This window comes from Eumetopias jubatus, unplaced genomic scaffold (assembly GCF_037043125.1).
Source record: "Eumetopias jubatus isolate StellerSeaLion01/CBP00866 unplaced genomic scaffold, mEumJub1_p1.0 scaffold_13, whole genome shotgun sequence".
Lineage (NCBI taxonomy): Eukaryota > Metazoa > Chordata > Mammalia > Carnivora > Otariidae > Eumetopias > Eumetopias jubatus.
Genome location: NW_028274819.1, coordinates 87142052 through 87161451, shown reverse-complemented (window position 1 = coordinate 87161451; position 19400 = coordinate 87142052). Strand labels below are relative to the sequence as shown.

The following is a 19400-nucleotide window of genomic DNA, read 5'->3' as shown; positions in this document are numbered from 1 at the left end:
GAAGCCTGCACTTTTTAAACCTTATCATTGCTGATTCCTCTTGACTAAGAGAATGGCATACTACCTGGAGATCCAGGAAACAGCTTGGAAACAGGAGGACAAACAATACATATCAATGGCAAAGGGGCACGTGGGTGGTTCAGTTGGTTAAGCATCCAACTCTTGATCTCAGCTCAGGTCTTGATCTCAGGGTTGTGAGTTCAAGCCCTGCACTGGCCTACACACTGGGTAAGGAAGTGACTTAAAAAAAAAAAAAAGAATGGCAAGGAAGGAAGCTTTTAGGTTGAACCAAATGGACTCCGCTGTTTTGGTAAATCAAAAATAGTTGAGTATAGGAAATTTCATATGGCTCAATCTAATTAAAGGACCTTGGGTTCAAGATGACATAGCAGTTGTACCAGCACTAGAATACATGTTCCCATACTCACTATCACTTATGAGAAAGAAAAATCTTATTTAATTAGGTTTCTATTACTCACAGATGAATATAATCCTAATGAATCTATGTTGAACAAAAATTTGCCTCCTTCTAACTTCTGCCAATTAGAGCTGCTCAAAAATATAAGGAATATATGAAATATTATGTGATCCTGTTTCTAAAAGATGGCTATCATGAACCCTACTTACCTTGATATTCTTAGTTCCTTCTTATGATTATCATATGGCATAACTTTTAGACCATTAATCATCCTGATCCTTATCTTCTGAACACGCTCCAGTTTGAGCCACTAAAATACATTACCAGACAAATTCTCCCAGATGTAGTTTGATTGCTAAGGTTGGGCATGGACCATTACCTACCGCATTTTGGATTTTATAATGACATAGGTTCACTTTTTTATTGTATTCTTTTCTGGGTTTTGTTGTTGTTGTTTGTTTGTTTGTTTGTTTTCAGAGATACCACACTATTGGCTCATATTGATGTTGTAGTCATTCCTCTGACAAAAATGCTATTATGTAAGACCTCTCCTATTCTGGCTTTTGGTTAATTTTCTTTAAATATTTCTTCCAAGTATTTGAAATTTTACTGCACCTTGGATGCTTTATTTAAATCCACTGAGATTATTTTTGGATTCTGATGAGTTGTCACCAACAGCTTTATGTCATCTTCAAATGATATAGACATGTAATCTCCACATTAATCATTATGATTAAAAAGAAAAAAAAAAGCAACATAATAGACCCAAGGCATGGCCAAGTTCTTACTTACATTTGTATTTCACCCACTCCAGAATGATTTATTCATACCTTACTGTATGCAAGCCATAAACAACAACAAAACAGAGTTCTTATACTCAACAAAGTAGACAATTCAATACAACATGGTAAGTGCTGAGATAAAAGCAAGTGTTGTTTGCTATGGCAGCAATTGGGGGTTTTTAAGGTCAGAAAATTCTTCTAGAAGGAAGAGATGTGAAATCCCAGACACAAAGATGACGATATTTAACCAGGTAAGAGGAGAGATAAATGTTACAAGTGTAGCAGACTGCATATGCCAACGCCTGGAGTCAGGAGAGCATGGTAGGGATTCAGGAATCCAATATCCAATCTGGCTACATGGAGTGTGTATGTGTGGTTTTGGTGCTCAAAGGGATGGGGGAGAAAGGATGTAGGTAGAAAGACAAGATGTGTAGGTAGAGATGTAGGCAGAGGTCAGAGCTTGAATGGCTTTATGTTTCCTATTAAAGACTTTATATTGAGAGAAGAAAGTGTGTTCAAGGGTTGCACGTCCAATAGTAACATGATCAGATTTGCCGTTTTACTTGTTGAGTAACATTTGGTTTACTTAAAAATGTTAAAATATTGTTCTAATGACAGTGTGGAAAACGAATTAAATTGGGGGCAAAACTAGAGGCAAAGGAGCCTTCTAGAGGATGTTGCAGCCAATCAGGCATAAGTGAACGAGAGGATGAGTGCTGCAGAGATGGGGAGATTGGGGAATATTCAACTGTTATGGAGGTAGAAAGGTTATGACTTGGAGATGGAGAGGAAAGAGGATGATAAGTAATAAAGGGAAGTGAAAGAAAACTTTTTGTTTTGGGGTAAATGATGCTCAGGTGGGTTTTAGGGAGATGGTGATGAATGCAGTTTGAGTCATGATGGGTTTGAAGATGCCTCATAGGCATTTTCGAGGTGCTATCCAATATGAAGTTAGCTACACTGATCTGGAACTCAGGAGAGACCTCTGAGCTTCAACAAAGATGGTCTTCTATCCCCTTGGGAGAACAGTTTTGTGGGGTAGGGACCTAGTGTGGGGGGACAAAAGTAAGGTAAGAATATAGAAAATGTGGGCAATTATTTCAAAAAGGTTTTTTTTTTTTTGCTTGTTGTTATTGCTGTTGTTAAGAAAACAAGAGGGAGGAAATGGGGAAACAAAGAGGAATTGCAGTTGGAGAGGATGTTGTTGCTTTTCTAAGATGGGAAAGACCTCTTTGAATGCTGAAGGGCAGGTGCTCCTAAAAGGGAAGGAGGAAAGGAAGACCCAGGAGATGACTGACCAAGCGTGGTCCCCTAGGGAATAGGAGAGGGTGTGAGGCGTGGCGAATCTTGGGCACTGGTAAAAGAATGAATCTTGAAGACAAGGAAAAAGACCAATTGCATTACTATATAAAGTAAGGGGGGCACCTGGGTGGCTCAGTCATTAAGAGTCTGAGGATCAAGCCCCTCATCAGGGTCCCTGCTCAGCAGGAAGCCTGCTTCTCCCTCTCCAACTCCCCCTGCTGTGTTCCCTTTCTCGTTGTGCCTCTCTCTGTCAAATAAATAAATAAAATCTTTAAAAAATAAAATAAAAAATAAAGTAAGGAAGGAGAAGCTTATTTCAGAATTCCTATTAGGATTGGATTCAACTGTAAATGACAGAAACTACACAATAGTGGCTTAAATATGATAGAAGTTTTTCTGTGTAACCACAGAAACATTCCACTTTGTTCCTGGCTGCAGTAATGTTTTCTTCTCATGGAAGAAGAGGAGTATGAATGTTAGGAGGCAATTAGCATGTTGTATGACAGGAGGGAATGTTAGCTCTCCCCCAGACAAAGGTGGAAGAAGCCCTTGGGCCATACAACAGACATGTGGCTAAGGTATCACCACATACTTTGTGGCATCTAACCATGGGTTTTCAACATTTCTAGTCATTAGGGAAATGCAAATGAAAATCACAATGAGATACGACTTTATACCTATTAGGATGGCTATTGTTAAAAACTTAAAAAGGAAAATAACAAATGTTGGCGAAGATATGGAGAAGTTGAATTGGAACCCTCCTGTGCATTGCTGGTGGGCAAGTAAAGTGGTGCAACCATTGTGAGAAAGAGTTTGGTGGTTCCCCCCAAAATTATGAATGGAATTATCATACGATCCAGTAATTCCACTTCTAGGTATATACCAAAAGACCCAAAAATTTGAAAGTAGGGACTCAGATATTTGTACAGCCATGTTCACAGCAGCATTATTCACAATAGGCAAAAGGTGGGCACAACCCAAGTGTCCATCAATGGATGAATGGATAAAAGAAATATGGTGCATACATACAATCAAGTATTATCCAGCCTTAAAGAAATTAATGAATGAAATTCTGACACGTGCTATAACACAGATGAACCTTGAAAACATGATGTTCAGTGAAAGAAGTCAGACATGAAAGGACAAATATTGTATGATTACACTTATATGAGGTACCTAGAATAGGCAAATTCATAGAGACAGAAAATAGAAGTTTCCAGCAGCTGAGGAGAGGAAGAAGTGGGGAGTTATTATTTAATGGGTAAAGTTATAATGAAAAAGTTCTGGAGATGGATGCTGATGCTGGTTGCACAACAATGTGGATGTACTTAATGCCAGTGAATTGCACATTTAAAATTGTTAAAATGGTAAATTTTGTGTTGTATAGAACTTGCTCTGATAAAGAAAAATGGAAAAAGAGAGAATCAGCTGTCCTTGCACAGTTTGGATTCAGGTAAACCTTTCACCTTGGCTGCGGGAAGTTGAAGGAGTTTGCATTCAATGGCTTTGATTTTCTCTGAGTGTAATTTGGGGAAGATGTGTGTTTGCACACATGTGTGTACATGTTCACACATGTGTCCATAAACCTGTAGGCTGTGTTTTCCAGAAGGCAGAAAAGGACTAAAACATTGACTTGTGTAATGGGCAAAAGGGCTGACTCGGGATTCCACAAAATCTCCCTCCTTTCCTCATGACATTTTCTTCTCTCTGGATGTTAAGATACAATCTGATCCATTCCTACCTGATTTTTCCATCTCTTTTTATGGTTCTGGTCCTACCATTTAGGAGATGGTAGCAGACTATCTCCCAAACATGTGCTCACCTCCCAACTCCTTTCTTGAGTTAACTGTCGTAGGAATTACACCAGACACAGTTTTATATTTATGGTTTGCGGAGCATATCCACATGGGCCATATTTCTTGATCCTCACATCAGTCAGAATATTCTTTCTCATCCCAGCCCTGTCATTAACTCTGACTTTTGGAATTGAGGTTTTGTGTGTGTGTGTGTGTGTGTGTGTGTGTGTGTGTGTGTGTTTTCCCCAGTGCCTTTGTTTTCCCCATCTGTAAAATAGGATATTTAAACTTCCTTGGAATGTAGCTTCCATGTTTCACTGAATTATGCTTGTGAAACCTGAGGACTGCACTTCACCCTCCACCCCCCTCCACCCATCTTGCTCCTATAATCACTCCCCAGCTCAGTTCAGGTCTGCCTCTGAGTGACTTTTTGTATCTATCTGTCCCTCCTTTCCTACATGTGGGCCCTATCTCAGTTCAAGCTCCAGCCATGTCTTGCTAAACTAATACAGCCTCTAAATAGATCCCCTGCTACCAGTTTTCTCCTCAGATGAGTCCGTCTTCTCTCTTGCTAATAATTATCTTGCTAAAAACCCAAATTTTGTCACCTTAGTCCTTTCTTAAAATATCTGTTAGTGCCACATGGCTGGCTTTCAAGACAAAAGCCCAAGTTCCTTAACTTCGCACAGAAGTCCCTTCCCTATCTTGCCCCAGCCCCTTTCTTGCTCTGCCTCCCAGCACCCTTCTGCTTCTGCCCTTTTGCCCCACTGACCCCAGCCCCGGCACTGACCCTGGACACTAACACCCTGCCACAGCACAGTGCCTTCACACACACTGATCTCTGTCAGGGATGTCCTTCCTGCAGGATTAGCCCAATGCAATACTGTCCTAACTTGCTTTAATGTTGAAGATGGAATGATGGAATAAATAAGGCCAGGAAAAGAATTTAAAAGGCTGAAAAGGAGAACAAAGATTTTTGAGATCTACTCTATTCCATCATTTCTATACTGAGCCTTCAAGCAGACCCCTCACAGCAGTTTCCTTGTCCCTCGTCTGCCCATGGGGAGGAGGTAGGGGTTTATTTTTACACAATGTCCTTAGAGTTGTGGCTGTTCAAGTGTGGTCTTTGAATCAGAAAGTCTGGGGCTTTCTGAAACATAGCTACGTGCATTTTAATAAGCTCTTCAGGTGACTGATGCTAAATTTGGAGAACCACTGACTTAGAGAAATGGTGAACACAGATGGAGGGAGCTCTGACTGGAAGGGCCACTCCTAGTATGGGCTCTGGGTGTGTGTGTGTGTTGGGGGGATATAGTTCTGCCCTCATGGGAGGGGTGTCAGTTTCTCTTGAATATACCCACCTCAGGGAAAAATAAAACAAAACAAAACAAAATACCAGGACAAAGCAAGCTTGGTGGTATGTAAGCTATGAAAATACCTAAACTAAGAAATTGAATATTCCCTTTTGCTAGGATTGCCAGATTTAGCAAATAAAAATCCAAGATGCCCAATAAATTTGAATTCCAGATAAGCAACAAGTAATTTTTTATTATGCACAGCATACATTTATACTAAAAAAAAAATTTGCTATTGGTCTGAATTTCAAATTTAACTGGGCATCTTGTTTCTGTTCTGTTTTTATCTGGCACCTTCCCTTTTGTCCCTTAAGGGCTAGGTGTGCAAACGAAAGAGCCTGGTCGGAATTAGGTATTTAAAAGGTAAAAGTTATAGTAATCTCTTTCTTTACTCTTTAATGAAGAGGAAAATGATTTGTCTGGGAAGAAAAAGAATGGCTGTTCTTTCTGGCTCATTGGGTTATTTGTAAAATCTACATTTGAAAAAAGGGAGGTGGGGGGGCGGAGAAGAGAGAAAGAAACAAGATGGTGGTTGAAAGTGGCCCGAATGCCAGGAATTTCCTCCCTCTTGAAGTAAGGGAGCACCCATATAAGGGCCAGGCCCTGAATCCACATCCCCCACAGCCAAAATATGGAGCAAGCTTCAGGGAGATGGAGCTCCCTCCCTCAGGACTCTGTCTCCTGGGCAGGTTTTCCACACCACCTCCTTACCTGTCCCAGGTGACAGGACACCACCTCAGAGGTGGGACTGTGGTGCTGTGACTGGGAAATGAGTGACAGACTCCCTAACAAGATGCAGCTGAGGGAGCGGCTTGCTGACAGAACAATTTGCTGGTGCCCAGAATATCTGCCCAGCCCCGGCAAAGCGGCAGCCTAGGCGTCAGGAGAAATTTCAGGATTTATCATTCGCCTTGGTGTCAGGTTTTCTGAGAGCCCGCATAGTTCCCATGGTGCTTTTGCAGACCTACAGCCTTGACATGCTATCCACCGAGGCTCCAGAGCCCCCAGGAATCACATATAAAACTATTCCATTTTTTCCCCCTCCTGATCCACTTGTGTTTATGTAAATTACTGGAAAAGCAGTTTTTGGCCTATTTCTGAAGCTTAAGGGCTTTGTGAGAAGCCTATTATTGAAAAATCAGAAACTGAAAAGCAACTTCTTAGACAATGAATTAGCAGCTCAATGACTGTGTGTAATGCCAAGTGTACTGTAACTGGCTGCATTACAAATCGGAACTCCCCTGGGATTCAGTAATCAAACACGTGGCAACAGGTTGTCTGTTTCAACAGAGAGTGAGTAATCAAAGGAGATTTGCAGTTAATCCAAATATAACAGAGAAGTATCCAAGAGAAGGACCAGGAAAAGGAGAAATTAGAAGGGTGTGGGTAGACTGGAGCTTCTTGACCTGGAGTTCCATGTGCAACTGAGGTAACATCAGGGGGACAAAGTGGATCCATCTGAGCACTTGAGGCACCAGCCATGTAAAGGGGAAACTGAGGCTTGGCTACATACTGCAGCAAGCCAGAAAATTAACGTCAGCCCTTGCCTCTCCTGCTTGGCCAGTGATGTAAAATTGCGGAATGAATTAACTAGCACTAAGAGATTTGCCTCAAACTTCTGAGTCCAATACTGGTTTGAGGGTGTGTGGATGAGTCAGGGGTGGGGAAGGACTTGTGGTTTTATCTGGGGGTGCTGGTTAGACAGTGGGGCTACATTGTTTCAGGAGACAGTTGAGTTTGTATGCTTACCTCTGTGTTCCCAAAGTGTGGTCCCAGACCAGCATCAGCAGCATTACCTGAGAACTTATCAGGAATGCAGAGTCTCAGGCCCTGCCACCGGCCTATAGACTTTCAGAACCCCTGAAATGAGGCCTATCAGTCTGTGTATTGAAAAGCCCTCCAGGGGATTCTGATGTTTGACAACCACTGGCTAATCAGATCACCTAGATGTTGTAGATGCCAGGGGATGCTCAGGGTTCTTACGTGGGCTCGTGCGTGAGTGCACCCATGGCAGATTCCAGATCCTGGAGCAATTCTGTGTTGACCTGTCCTGTCCTGACCCCCTCACAGGGCTACGGGGCTACAGGGAAAGAAATTTAACATTTATTAAACATGTACTAGTACTCAGTGCCAGGCACTGGTAAATGTTTTATGTGTGATATTTTATTTAATCCTTTCTACAACCTTGTGAGCTAGGTGTTATAGATATGATTTTAGTGCTGAGAAAATCTTGGCTTAGAAAGATCAACTTACCCAGGTCTGGAGGTTTCCTGAGCCCATGCTCTTTGCCCTGTCCCACCCAGCATCTCTGACACACGCGGCCTCTGTCCCCAGAATGCCTCGGGTACCACCCACCAAAGCAACTGCCAGCCTGGCAGGGCCCCAGTTCTATATTCCTCTCCCTCCCCCCACCCCACCCGACTCCTTGCCTCATGTTAATTTCCCACCTGAGTACTGAGTACTTTATAAATAGCAAATCTAAAATGAATTTTCTACCAGCGATCATTAGCTCCCTTGACATCCATTAAACATTCTCGCAAGCAGAGTGAAGTGACAAAAGGGATTGATTTTTACAGTATGCTTAATAGGGAAAAAGAAAGAAAGGTGTTGACAAGTCCTTTTTTTTTCTGTCCTGATATCACGAGGAATTTGAAATCAGTCAAATGACTTTTATTTGAAAAAAAAAAAGAAGTCTAGGACTGGGGGTGGAGGGAGAGAGAATGGGGAGAGGGAAGCAGCTTCAGCCCATTTCTGTATCTGTGACAAGTAAACATGAAGTTAGTTAGCTCGTGCCAGCCACCAAGATGAATATGTCAGATTTAATGCTTCAAAATATATAGGGTCCGAGCCAGGGAGGGCTGAGGGGCCGGGGGAAGCAAGCAAGTGGTATGAGGGGAGAGGGAAAATAGCCAATCTTCTGCTGAAACTCTTGGAAGAATAAACGTGTTGGTGCAGTAGTCGAAGTCAGAGAAGGGCTGGCATATGAGGCACTGTAGCTGAAAATTTAACTTTGATTTCAATTTTCATATTTGTCAGCAATAATTAGATTCACGAAATGTTTTGCCACTGTTCAAAAATACTAATAAGTAGAGGCCCTTGTAGTGTGGTTAATGGAGTCTGTATTCCTAGTGGTCTAGAAAAATTCCATTAAAGCGAAAAGTCATACTATATTACATCACTCCAACATACATGGACTCTGCTGCTGGGGTAATACCCTCCCTGAGACTGGAGCCCTCTGTTGAACCACAGAGCCCCTGCCTGGCAAGGCACTCTGGGCTTCATGTGCCTCAGCGTCCGCATTTCAGACCTTACAGACCTCCCCGGGTTTGGGCGAAGCCAGCCAGCCAGAGACCAAGGGAGGAGCAAATTCAGCAGAGCATCACTGTTGGAAGGATGAGCTTTCATAGCATTACCTCATGGAGCAGGTTGAAGGAGGACAGGAGAAGATGATGGTCCGGTGGGCACTGGCCCCGGCTGGGAGGTGTGGCTCCTGCCTAGAGAGAGGAAATCCGCTCCCTGTCCATCAACAACTTGGACGCCCTCCCAGGGGCTTGATGCCCTATCTGTCCCTCCTCCCCGTCCCCATCCTGTTCTGGAAAGGAAAAGCTGAACTCTATGGAGATAAGGTTTGATGAAAAGGTCCAAGTTCTATTATTTTTAAACAATTCTTCCTTGGGGTGTCCAAGCCTCTCTGATGTCCCGGGGAACACCCTGTAAGCCAGTGTGTGGAGGAGGAGTTGGGATTCTTCTACGGCTCCCCTCAGAGAGTCCGGTGGGTAAGGAAGGGCCTGGAGCATCCTCACCTCCCTCCTATCTTGCTTTCACTACCACTCCCCTGCAGTCAGGGATTATCATTCAGATGGGCTGGCATCTCTCCCTGGCACACTCATTCCTAGGCAGACTGCTGCAGACAGCTGCCTGGGGGTTCATCTCTTGGAATCCAGGGAACATAAGAATTCTGCCGTGATGCTCAGCATTTTCCTTCCCTAAGTTTCGGAAAGAAATCCCAAGCTGTCAGTTCTAAGTTACCCATACCAACAGAAAAAAAAAGGGAGCCAACTGGACCTACGTGATTTCCTCCATCCCCGCGCTGTCCCCCCATCACTCCCCTCCATGTTACACTGTGCTTGGCCTGGCCCGGGAGTAGAGTGACTCAGAATCCACTAGCCTTACGTCTATTCCCTAAGTCCTAAAGGGAAATGATGGAGGAATGTGTAGATAGGCAGGGAGCCAGACGAGGATTAACAAAAATGCAGCAGCCTGGATAAAGGACAACTTGCAAAAGTCACTCTTGGCACAGGGGAGGGTGTGTCCGTCCCACCAAAGCGGGGCAACTGTCTCCTTGTGCTCCTCCTGCCCTGCCACTGGGACCTTGCTTTCCTGGCCTTCGTCCTCAAGGTGCTACTTCTTCCCAGGCGAACCTCTCAGGGTAGGCGGAAAACCAGAACCTGTGCTCCTTCCCCAAAGTGCAAAGACCTTCTTCTGGCCCAGGCCTCTCTCTCGGCCCCTCCTTCCTTCCTGGTTGCCCACCAATGGCTGTTTCGCTGCTGCCTTGCTTTTCCCTAGTGGCATGTGCCAGATCTTATCCCTATGCGGCACTTCAGGATGAAAGAAGGAGGGGATATTAAATCTACCAGTGATACTCGTGGCAATCGGGAGAGGCTTTTGTTGTGTCATTTCCTACCTCCTTCAGCCTATTAAGCAAACAAAAGTGCTTGTGGAATGAGAAATGTAAATGGCCAACGCAAGCCGATTAATCCTAGATGTACAATTCCATTAATAAGGCCGCTTTTTAATAGGCGGCTCCAGCGGCAGCGGCGGGCAGGCCAGGAATTGATGTATTCTCTGTAATTGTATTGCAACTAATAGGATATGAAGAAAATTGTACCAGGGAAGCAGGGCTTTCAACACCATTTTCCAATCAGCTGAAATAATGACTTGCAGCCAAAAGCCTTGAAAAGTAACGACACACAAAAAATATCACATCGTCCAGGAGTGTGCATTATTCCAAATCCTAGTTTGGGGGTCTTTCATTCCCTCTCTCCCTCCCTGTCCCATCTCCGTCTGCATCTCTTCACCAGGGATAGTAAGCGAACCCTGAGGAGTCTTGTCACGGGTAGAAGGGAAAGGAGGACGCCCCGGGAGAGAAGGGCCCAGCCCAGGCTCCCGGAGCTCTCCACCGATGCGGCTGAGCGCACGGGCTGAGATGGCAATGCTTCTCCATCTGGAAGTCACGGGATGCCTCTGATGTGCCAGGCACCACTCTGGGTTCTGGCGGTGAATAAGGCAGACCACAAATCCGTCCTTGCCCTCATGATGCTTGCGGTCTGTCGAGTCAGCACAATTTGTGCTGAGTCCTCACTGTCTATCCTATCAGGCCATTGGCCTGTTCACTGACACCCTCCCAGGATGAATGGAAAGCGCCTTTGCTCTCGGTGACTTTGCTGTGGGCCGTGGAGGGAGCCAGGGCCCCCAGCCAGCGCCTCCCACTCCCCCTGCCTGCCTTCCTGGTCACTGGGGCTCTCTCCTGCCCATTTGTATGCGGACCCTGACCCTCCCTTGGTCACAGGCTGGAGAGTAAATATAAAAAGAAAAGGCACAGCACATTTCAGTGGAAATCCCCAAGGAAACTGATGTGATTGCTCTACAGAAATGGCTCCAATAAGGGCAGAAAGGAATATTGCTTTTATAGCTTTTGGGACATAAAACATTTAGAAAATGTGATTGACTGGCAGGGTCTAATTTATCATTTATCTCATTCCCTCTGCTCTCTCCTCCTCCCCACAACACATGGGCAGACACTTACAGGCAAACTTTTTCCCCCTCTTTGCTTTCCTTTCTTCTCTCTCCGAGACTTGGATTTATCATCATTCTGTGAAGCAGGAGAACTCCTGTGGCTATTTATAATTAATGCTCAGAAACCTGCCAATCCATTTAATGACACTAGCAGGTCATGGCCCCCTTATAGCTCTCCATTAATCATCATTAGAACAGCTCTGAGTTTTTACATTCTTTTTAAATGTTAATTCACCTCTGTAATGCTCCTTTTAGTTAAAACTGTAAAGAGGCAAGTGGCTGGTACCTAGTTGCTGCCCACCAGGGGAAAGGCATGGTGGAGTTGATAAAGCCTGGTTCATTTCCTCTGTTCTTTTGTTCTCCACCCCTATCCCCACCACCAGATGTCAACCCAGTTTGTTCTTTGGTTGCCTGTATTTATCTTTAAAAAAATGCCTCGTGGCTTAAAGTTCCAGGCAGATACACACACTCTGATATCTTTGGACTCCCAGGGCCAAGGCAACATCCTGAGCGGAGTTACTGACCCAGTGTCACGCCATGGTTTTGTAGCTCCTAAACCTGACGGACCACAGAGAATTCCAGAGGTAAGTCATGCCGAAAACTATCGATGTGACTCTTCAAACACTCAAGAATAGGCTCCAAATGAGCACGCTGAAAGAGGTCATGTAAGGAATTCTCTTTCTTCGGGTCAAGAAAGCTCACCACTTGCCCCCCTGTTGCCATAAGAGGAACATTTAACTTCCCTCCTCATCTACAAAATGGAGGCACAGGCTTCCAGTTATGGACTGAATACGTTGTGGGGATGATGAGCACAGCACAGGGAATTGAGTCGATGGTTTCCTAATAGCATCGTACGGTGACAGGTGGTCGCTATGCTTCTGGGGAGCATAGCACGGCATAGAGAGCGGTAGAATCGCTGTATTGTACACCCAAAACTAATGTAAAAATTGTGCCAACTCCAATAAAAGTAAACAAATAAATAAATACTTTATTTATAAATTTATTTATAAAACATCTGTCTCACCCAACTAATAAGGTGAAATCTGTAAGGATTAAATGGAGCTGCAATTACATTAAACTTTTAAAACTGGTAACATCAAGGCAAGGTGTCATGATTGATAGCACTTCTTGCCTTTATCTGCCCCTCTGCATATATACCCCGACCTCTTGCTGAGGCAGTCCCCTGTCATCATTCACACCCACGAGTATGGATACTTTCCAACCTCCATACTGCTGCATTCATATCATATTTTTCAAGCCAGAAAAACGTATTTAAATCATCAAAATATGTCGTAGAAAGTATCTTAAACTAGGAATGGGGGAATCTAAATGTGAGTATCCACTCTGTTACTATTAGCTGTAAGAGTCTGAGCAAATCACTTCATGTCTCTAAGCCTTACTTTTATTTTTGGATTTCATATTTTTAGGGCTCCTTGATCTTAGTAAATATTGTGATTTTATTGTTTGACCCATGAGTCTGCCCAAAGGGCCCTGCCGGTGACTCAGGTCCTTTCGACCAGCTGTGCTCTTAAATTCTTGTCTTGTCAAACACGATGCCCTAGAGCTTAGAACTCTAAAAAAAGCAAAAAAAAAAAAAAAAAAAAGAACTCTGAAAAAAGCAAACACAAATAGATGAGGAAAATAGAAAATGTACATTTAATTCATTCTTGATTAATCACCTGATTTCTCTGGATACCACCCATTTTTGTGCTAGGCACTTGGAATTATAGACTTGAACTTATTTTCAAGGCTGTCTCAAATCCACACGTTAAACTGAGATGACCTCTCAAGGCCTACCAGGAACCAGGCACCTCAGAGATGATATCATTTAATCCTTTATAATACTCTTCCAATGTGGGTTAGCCTCATTTTATAGATAAGTAAACTGAGGCTTAAAGAGGTAGTGTGCCCAGTCTGAGATTTATGTACATTGCAGGGTCACAGGTCAAACCCAGATCTCTTGAATTTAAGTCTGGGCATTTTTTGTTGTTGTTGTTGTTGTTGTTTTTTCAGTATTCGTCTTGTTTCACCCACTCCCACAGCTCTTACGAGTAAGGATGAGGTGACACCCCATCTTGTATAAAATAAAGACCTACTTTTTCAGCTGTTCCTGTTCTGGCAAGGATTATAACCAGTGACCTATGATTTGGGCTAAAAATCTACTTTCCTGGGTTGATTCCCCATTGTACTTACATTCACATTGGCATTGCAACGTATAAATGAGCTTCCATGTGGTTTCCTACAGGGAAGCCAGCCAGCCACCCCATTTCATTTCTAGTCTCCCTACCTGTGCGGTCCCAGTCCCCATTCCTTACAGGGCCAGCCATATCTCTATTACCCCTTCCCTGCGAAGCATCACTGACACTCTAAGCAGACACCAGTCCCCAGGCTGGGCTTTGGCCATCTGTTCTGCCCATCACTTGAGAATGCAATAAAACCTGCTTGACAATTATGTCAGCACAAAGGGCAGAGAGGGCTGCATGGCAGAAAGCTGTGTAAAATTCATTCTTCCAAAGGTTGCGTCAAGAATATTCCAACCAAAAAGAGCTTTCACAGCAAGTAGAATATTGTGTCATCTGCCTCTTTTTTATTTCCCTACTTTGCTTTTGTAATGGATTTGTGTTAGTTCTTGCTTGGTGTGAGTTAATAATAATAAGGCATTATAATTGTGTGGTGCTGGATGCTTTTGAAAGGGTTTGCACAAACCTATTAGGTTTTTAAATCTTGAAGACTGCTGCTGGATTTCAGAAATGAAGGGGCCTTAGAAACATTTACCCCAACTTTCTCAGCTGATTATTATTGATGTATTTTGTTTAGTTTAAGTAATGTATCCTTATTAAATATAATTTGGACACCATACAAAAGTAGTTTTAAAAGATTTAAAGTCACTCATGCACAATTTCATTTAATGTATTTCTTCCAATTTTTTCCTTATTCTCTGCCATGGTTTTTATTATAGAGTTATAATCATATCATTTATATCTCATTTTTTCTTTTAAGAATAGATCAGAAGCAATTTTCCATGCCGTTACATAGTATTAGTGAACATAATTTTAATTGGTTTCATTACGTTACATCAAGTAGATGTACAATACCATTACCCTATGTTTGGACATTTATGTTGTTCTAATTTTTGGCTGGTATAAATGATGTTTTAGTGAACGTCGTCATGAATATAGCCTCATTCCAGTTTTACGATTGTTTCCTTAGACCAGGTCACTAGAAATACTATTACCACAAAATCTCTTGATTCAGGGGAAACTGAAATATAGAGAAGTAAAGTGACTCTAGACCCCATGGTGGGTTAGAAGAGCAGCACTCTGACCAGAAGTCAGGTCTCTTCTCTCCTGGTTTTACATTTCTTCCATTATATGATGGTCTTCCATATTTCTAAGTAATAGGGCTTGAAAAATGTGTTGGGTGTCCACATAGAACTAATTTGATTTTTAGTGTGCAATAATTGAGAAAAAAACACAGTAAAAGCCATCCTAAATTATGTAGCATTTGTAAACTGTGTATGCAATTAAATACAGCAGCATCCATATGTTTTAGAAATAATGTGAGTGGTATATGTTGAGAAGTATCTATTCCACCTGACCACAGTGCTTGATATGCATATGGATCCCATACCCTAATAAAACTCTTGCCTCCCTCTTCACACCCCACCCAAACTAGGGTCCATTGTACTTTAAAAGGAAGGCACCCTTAGTTTTTTTTTCTTTTTTAAATTTTTTATTGTTATGTTAATCACCATACATTACATCATTCGTTTTCGATGTAGTGTTCCATGATTCATTGTTTGTGCATAACACCCAGTGCTCCACGCAGAACGTGCCCTCTTTAATACCCATCACCAGGCTAACCCATTCCCCCCACCTCCCTCCCCTCTAGAACCCTCAGTTTGTTTTTCAGAGTCCATCGTCTCTCATGGTTTGTCTCCCCCTCCAACTTACTCCCCTTCATTCTTCCCCTCCTGCTATCTTCTTTTTTTTTTCTTAACATATATTGCATTATTTGTTTCAGAAGTACATATCTGTGATTCAACAGTCTTGCACAATTCACAGCGCTCACCATAGCACGTACCCTCCCCAATGTCTATCACCCAGCCACCCAATCCCTCCCACCCACCACCACTCCAGCAACCCTCAGTTTGTATCCTGAGGTTAAAAATTCCTCATATCAGCGAGGTCATATGATACATGTCTTTCTTTGATTGACTTATTTAGCTCAGCATAACACTCTCCAGTTCCATCCATGTCATTGCAAATGGCAAGATCTCATTCCTTTTGATGGCTGCATAATATTCCATTGTGTATATATACCACCTCTTCTTTATCCATTCATCTGTCGATGGACATCTTGGCTCTTTCCACAGTTTGGATATTGTGGACATTGCTGCTATAAACATCAGGGTGCACGTACCCCTTCAGATCCCTACATTTGTATCTTTGGGGTAAATACCCAGTAGTGCAATTGCTGGATCGTATGGTAGCTCTATTTTCAACTGAGGAACCTCCATACTGTTTTCCAGAGGGGTTGCACCAGCTTTCATTCCCACCAACAGTGTAGGAGGGTTCCCCTTTCTCCACATCCCTGCCAACATCTGTCATTTCCTGACTTGTTAATTTTAGCCATTCTGATTGGTGTGAGGTGGTATCTCATTGAGGTTTTGATTTGGATTTCCCCGATGCTGAGCGATGTTGAGCACTTTTTCATGTGTCTGTTGGCCATTTGGATGTCTTCTTTGGAAAAATGTCTGTTCATATCTTCTGCCCATTTCTTGATTGGATTATTTGTTCTTTGGGTGTAGAGTTTGATAAGTTCTTTATAGATTTTGGATACTAGCCCTTTATCTGATATGCCCTTTATCTGATATGTCATTTGCAAATATTTTCTCCCATTCTGTCGGTTGTCTTTCGGTTTTGTGGACTGTTTCTTTTGCTGTGCAAAAGCTTTTTATCTTGATGAAATCCCAATAGTTCATTTTTGCCCTTGCTTCCCTTGCTTTTGGCGATGTTTCTAGGAAGAAGTTGCTGCGGCTGAGGTCGAAGAGGTTGTTACCTGTGGTCTCCTTTAGGATTTCGATGGACTCCTGTCTCACGTTTAGGTCTTTCAACCATTTGGAGTCTATTTTTGTGTGTGGTGTAAGGAAATGGTCCAGTTTCATTCTTCTGCATGTGGCTGTCCAATTTTCCCAACACCGTTTGTTGAAGAGACTGTCTTTATTCCATTGGACATTCTTTCCTGCTTTGTCAAAGATGAGTTGACCATAGAGTTGAGGGTCCATTTCTGGGCTCTCTATTCTGTTCCATTGATCTCTGTGTCTGTTTTTGTGCCAGTACCATACTGTCTTGATGATGACAGCTTTGTAATAGAGCTGGAAGTCCGGAATTGTGATGCCGCCAGCTTTGCTTTTCTTTTTCAACATTCCTCTGGCTATTCGGGGTCTCTTCTCGTTCCATACAAATTTTAGGATTATTTGTTCCATTTCTTTGAAAGAAGTGGATGGTATTTTTTTTTTTTTGAGATTTATTTATTTATTTGAGAGAGTGAGAATGAGAGAGAGTACATGAGAGGGGGTTGGGTCAGAGGGAGAAGCAGGCTCCCCGCTGAGCAGGGAGCCCGATGCGGGACTCGATCCCGGAACTCCGGGATCATGACCCGAGGCGAAGGCAGTCGCCCAACCAACTGAGCCACCCAGGCGCCCAAAAGTGGATGGTATTTTGATGGGGATTGCACTGAATGTGTAGATTGCTCTAGGTAGCATTGACATCTTCACAATGTGTGTTCTTCCAATCCATGAGCATTGAATGTGTTTCCATTTCTTTGTGTCTTCTTTAATTTCTTTCATGAGTATTTTATAGTTTTCTGAGTACAGATCCTTTGCCTCTTTGGTTAAATTTATTCCTAGGTATCTTATGGTTTTGGGTGCAATTGGAAATGGGATCGACTCCTTGATTTGTCTCTCTTCTGTCTTTTTGTTGGTGTATAGGAATGCCACTGATTTCTGTGCATTGATTTTATATCCTGCCACTTTACTGAATTCCTGTATGAGTTCTAGCAGTTTTGGGGTGGAGTCTTCTGGGTTTTCCACATACAGTATCATATCATCTGCAAAGAGTGAGAGTTTGACTTCTTTGTTGATTTGGATGCCTTTGATTTCTTTTTGTTGTCTGATTGCTGTGGCTAGGACTTCTAATACTATGTTGAAGAGCAGTGGTGAGAGTGGACATCCCTGCCGCGTTCCGGACCTTAGGGGAAAAGCTCTCAGCTTTTCCCCATTGAGAATGATATTCGCTGTAGGTTTTTCATAGATGGCTTTTATGATATTGAGGTATGTACCCTCTATCCCTATACTCTGAAGAGTTTTGATCAAGAAAGGATGCTGTACTTTGTCAAATTCTTTTTCTGCATCTATTGAGAGGATCATATGACTCTTGTTCTTTCTTTTGTTAATGTATTGTATCACATTGATTGATTTGCGGATGTTGAACCAGCCTTGCAGCCCAGGGATAAATCCCACTTGGTCATGGTGAATAATCCTTTTAATGTACTGTTGGATCCTATTGGCTAGTATTTTGGTGAGAATTTTTGCATCCATGTTCATCAAGGATATCGGTCTGTAATTCTCCTTTTAGATGGGGTCTTTGTCTGGTTTGGGGATCAAGGTAATGGTGGCCTCATAAAATGAGTTTGGAATTTTCCTTCCATTTCTATTTTTTGGAACAGTTTCAGGAGAATAGGTATTAATTCTTCTTTAAATGTTTGATAGAATTCCCCTGGGAAGCCATCTGGCCCTGGGCTTTTGTTTGTTGGGAGATTTTTGATGACTGCTTCAATTTCCTTAGTGGTTATACGTCTGTTCAGGTTTTCTATTTCTTCCTGGTTCAATTTTGGTAGTTGATACATCTCTAGGAATGCACCCATTTCTTCCAGGTCATCTAATTTGCTGGCATAGAGTTGCTCATAATATGTTCTTATAATTGTTTGTATTTCTTTGGTGTTGGTTGTGATCTTTCCTCTTTCATTCATGATTTTGTTGATTTGGGTCCTTTCTCTTTTCTTTTGGATCAGTCTGGTCAGGGGTTTATCAATCTTGTTAATTCTTTCAAAGAACCAGCTCCTAGTTTCGTTGATCTGTTCTACTGTTCTTTTGGTTTCTATTTCATTGATTTCTGCTCTGATCTTTATTATTTCTCTTCTCCTGCTTGGTTTAGGCTTTATTTGCTGTTCTTTCTCTAGCTCCTTTAGGTGTAGGGTTAGGTTGTGTATTTGAGACCTTTCTTGTTTCTTGAGAAAGGCTTGTATTGCTATATACTTTCCTCTCAGGACTGCCTTTGTTGTATCCCAAAGATTTTGAACAGTTGTGTTTTCATTTTCATTGGTTTCCATGAATTTTTTTAATTCTTCTTTAATTTCCTGGTTGACCCATTCATTCTTTAGTAGGATGCTCTTTAGCCTCCATGTATTTGAGTTCTTTCCAACTTTCCTCTTGTGATTGCGTTCTAGTTTCAAAGCACTGTGGTCTGAAAATATGCAGGGAATGATCCCAATTTTTTGGTGTCGGTTGAGACCTGATTTGTGACCTAGGATGTGATCAATTCTGTAGAATGTTCCATGGGCACTAGAGAAGAATGTGTATTCCGTTGCTTTGGGATGGAATGTTCTGAATATATCTGTGAAGTCCATTTGGTCCTGTGTGTCATTTAAAGTCTTTATTTCCTTGTTGATCTTTTGCTTAGATGATCTGTCCATTTCAGTCAGGGAGGTGTTAAAGTCCCCCACTATTATTGTATTGTTGTCAATGTGTTTCTTTGCTTTTGTTATTAATTGCCTTATATAATTGGCTGCTCCCATATTAGGGGCATAGATATTTACAATTGTTAGATCTTCTTGTTGGATAGACCCTTTAAGTAGGATATAGTGTCCTTCTTCATCTCTTATTACAGTC

At 42.4% G+C, this 19400-nt stretch overlaps 1 non-coding gene across 1 annotated transcript; it reads left to right on the top strand.

The window, feature by feature from the left end:
• Positions 1-2994: 2994 nt before the first annotated feature.
• On the top strand, positions 2995-3120 carry LOC114222364 (U6atac minor spliceosomal RNA). The gene has a single exon (XR_003611921.1). It is a non-coding gene; the product is annotated as a U6atac minor spliceosomal RNA (small nuclear RNA).
• The last annotated feature ends 16280 nt before the right edge of the window (positions 3121-19400 follow it).